Source organism: Cicer arietinum, chromosome 4, assembly GCF_000331145.2.
Source record: "Cicer arietinum cultivar CDC Frontier isolate Library 1 chromosome 4, Cicar.CDCFrontier_v2.0, whole genome shotgun sequence".
In the NCBI taxonomy this organism is placed as follows: Eukaryota; Viridiplantae; Streptophyta; class Magnoliopsida; order Fabales; family Fabaceae; genus Cicer; species Cicer arietinum.
In genome coordinates, this window is record NC_021163.2 from 61,053,368 (window position 1) to 61,057,305 (window position 3,938).

Below are 3,938 nucleotides of genomic sequence, written 5' to 3' on the forward strand. Positions count from 1 at the left end.
CTCGTTAACTTGTGTGTGTTGTGCAACCCAAGGTTGTGCCTATTCATTAACACTCCTAATTCCTATACAATATTTTCTCGGAATTACCGAAAGAAAAATTTGTTCAAAATTTATTTTTTCTTTTCTTTTTATCCTTAACTTGTTAGCATATATATATATATATATATATATATATATATATATATATTATATACACACATCCATGACTTAGAATGTATCTTATAAAAATTTGAATTCATTCTCCAACAACTAGAAGTTCTTAACTTCTCTTCTGATTATAAAAATATGAATTCATAAAGTTAATGGATTTTGAATTCACATAGTCAAGAGATATCTCTTAGAAAGATAGATGGTTAACAAATGCAGATTTTTATTTTTATTTATAATTTAAAACACAATCTTGAATCTCATCTAATCGGCAATCGATGTTCGAAATAAGTGAAAGTGAAAAATGACGATGAGATGAACCTACTCCTAAAAATACTTAGGTAATAAGTGCTTGATTAAACCAAAAGCTACGTAGCAAAGCACATATTTCACATTTTATGTATATCCTTATCATATTCATGTATCCTTATCACAAGGGTCTGGCACTTATCAACTTGTAGCTCTAGTGGGTCTTTCAAGTACGGTTTCTTTCTGATAATTCATTGTACACAATAGACCCTACCATTTTTGTCATTTTCCATACCCTCAATACAACACAATTTTTACATGGGCTCCAACCATCATTATGGACCCCAGTTTCTAGATATTTCTTTTTTGTAACACATGTCATTGTCAGCTCCTTATGATGCCTCGTTAAAAAAAGAATTTGAGTGGCTTAAGATTTGGGGACTTTATTTATTTATTGGTTGTCACACGATCTCTTCCACAAAAATGTTATTAGATAACAACAAACTTGAAATAGACTAGGAGATTTGTACCAACAAAATAAATAGACTATGAGATTGACATGAATCAAAAATCATATCAAATGTAAAACATTTTCATTTTGTAATAGAATTTCAAATACCATGATTTATTTCTAAATATTGACTTAAATCAAGAGATAACGATTGTTTGAAGATAAAGATTGAACATTGTATTGTAACTTTAACAATGCATATTCTTTATAAGAATTTCAATGAATCTTTATTTTTTTATTGTCGATTTTATATTGCAGATAAATGTATTATTTCTCTTGATTTATCGGTCTACAATTGATTATAAAGTAAAATTTAATAACTGAATGCAACATAAAGTTTAGTCTACAACCTACCATTGATTTTATGCCGTAGACAACGACTATATAGAAGATCTAATCTTTGAATTTTAGTAATTAATTGCGATTCTTAATCAAAACAACAGATGTAAAATTTAGCACATTGTGCGAATAAATCTTTATCAAACATTTGAGATCAAAAAACATGGGTAGAATTCAATGATTTGGCCATCAAACCAAACTAAACATTGTGTCCACGACGTTAAAATCAAAAGCATCAAATAAATTTCATAACCTGAATTTGATCCAAACATATAAAAAACTAAAATTCAATTGCTTGTCATCAAAATGAGATTACAACCAATTAACCTTTATTATAGATTGAAGTCCGGTAAGGAAGATTCCTCTCAACCATCATTCATTCAATCACCAATGCCAATAAAACAAAAACATAAACCATAATCTTCAACAACAAAAAACAACACAACCACTACTAAATACATAAACAACAAAACAAACAACACATGACACAACTAAATCTAATAATTCAATGTTTATTCTTATTCTCGCAATGATTATAACAATAGTACCCGATGATGAATAATATGAATTAATTCATAATCACTCTGTTTGTGTCTCTGTGGTCCTTGGTGGAGTTGTTTGCATTGTTGAGAAACAACTATGAGATCTACCAAGTGGTCGACAAGCAAAACTTTCCTTCCTAGGAGAATCCAAAGTCCTAAAAAGGATTTGTTTAACAGCAAGTATGAAATCCTTGTTATGAGGAGCTGAAGAATTGAATTGTTGGCAAAACTTGGTGTGTCGCCTTAAAGCTTCATCCATTGTGATTATTTTCTCACTCTCTGATCTCACCCTTTCTTCTTTCACTGCCTCAGCACATAAACCACATATCCATCGACCCCCAAATCGCTCCCTCACGCATGCAATGTATGCGTGTGTACACTCTTCCACTAATCCGCAGCAGCTGCACTTTGCGGTGGAGACCGCTTCCACCTCCGTGGCCTCGACTTCTTTCACAATCTTTCCAGCCATGTGTAAAGCCTATTTAATTGTTCTGTATTAATTCAAGCACAAAACAACAACAACTATAGTACATTAGAGAAGAGAAGAAACCTTATAATAATAAGCAAAAAATTGGCATAAATCATGACACAAGATCAATGGTTGTAATAACTAATCATGTTTATTAAAGATCATAATGTAACTTCAATCATCATTCAAAAAATAAAAGATTTAACCTCAATCATTGTTTTAAAAATAGCTAACCACTGTTCAGATTGTGACATCAAATTATTATTATTTTTCTCTTTTGGACTCCCATAGTTCTCAATTGTAGTCACAACTACAATATAAAGATTTTAGAGATTTTTTCATCGACATAGTAACCATAACCATATCAATCAACATAAAATCATCCATATTCTGTCGCAATATCAAGATTTATACAACAAGATTTGCATCGAAATGAAAATCATGCAATATCGACAAATATGATTGTAATTTAAAATCACAATTTCAATAGTTGGAAGAACAATCTAAATCAATATATATAACAAATAAAAGTTATTTATGTAGTATGAATCATAGATTCTAACACGATACATATAATTGATACAAGTAATAAATTTGAGAAAATTAATTAATTTGCAAAGGTTGAATTGAAAGTGCAGATTGAGAAATCAAGTTGATTATGTAATTGTTACCCTAATAAAAATGGTTGAATTGTGAAGCTATCGTTCCTTCTCCCACTGGATCTCTTGAACTTGAATATCTCCGCCGCAGAAAAGTGGAAGTAACTCGAACGGAGTATAGGACATTACAGAGCCGATAAAGGCTCTCTTTTCTCCGAAGTCAGTGAAACTTGAAACGACGAAATTAATTGCCGTTTGGAGTGTTGTTGGATCTATGTAGGTTTTGCCTTGCCTGCTTTTGTCGTTCAATCTCCGTCTCTCTTGCGTTTTGAAGTGACCAGGAATTATATAAATGCGGGGCATAAACTGATAGATAGGTAGATATATATCCTATGGAGAGAGAAATAATATAGATGCTCATATTTATTGCTTTGTTTTTTAAAATTTCATTTTTGCTCGTTTTAATTATATTAAGAAATCATCATTGCATATAAAAGAAATAATAGTAATTTGACAACTTATATTCAGTTAATAACAACTAGTGAACTGTTTAACGATTTAGTTTCTTATATTGACTTATTTAAAAATTTATTGGTCCCGTTTTATACGATTAACTTTGAATTTTTAACTAATTAGTTATTTTTCAATCATATTCTTAATTAACTTATATATATATTTCTATAATTATAATAATTACTATAATAAAATTTTAATTAATTCTCTCTTAAAATATAAACGTATAATAATAATATCATTTGTTAATAAATTTATTTTAAGAATCTACTTTTTTAATATACGTGATTTGGTGATATGAAAATGATCTATTTTTATTTATTAAGAAAAATAATTAAATATATTTAATTTTCTTGATCAAGTAAATATTTAATACTCCATTTTAATTTATTTATAAATAAAAGTGGATCAAATAAAACTGATACATTTAGTCTAAATTAATTAATGTATTTAGTTTAAAATTTGATCCAAATACTTATACATCAACTTTATTTAACCAATTTTTGTTTATAAATTCAACGAGAGTATAACTATTAATTTAATTTATCCATAATTATTATGATCATCTC

The 3,938-nt window shown here is 28.6% G+C and overlaps 1 long non-coding RNA gene across 1 annotated transcript; it reads right to left on the minus strand.

Moving 5' to 3' along the window:
- Window positions 1–1,519: 1,519 nt before the first annotated feature.
- On the minus strand, window positions 1,520–3,212 carry LOC101488315 (uncharacterized). Its single transcript, XR_012162879.1, has 2 exons — window positions 2,929–3,212; window positions 1,520–2,279 (listed from the first exon to the last, which is right to left on the minus strand). It is a non-coding gene; the product is annotated as an uncharacterized lncRNA (long non-coding RNA).
- Between the last annotated feature and the right edge of the window lie 726 nt (window positions 3,213–3,938).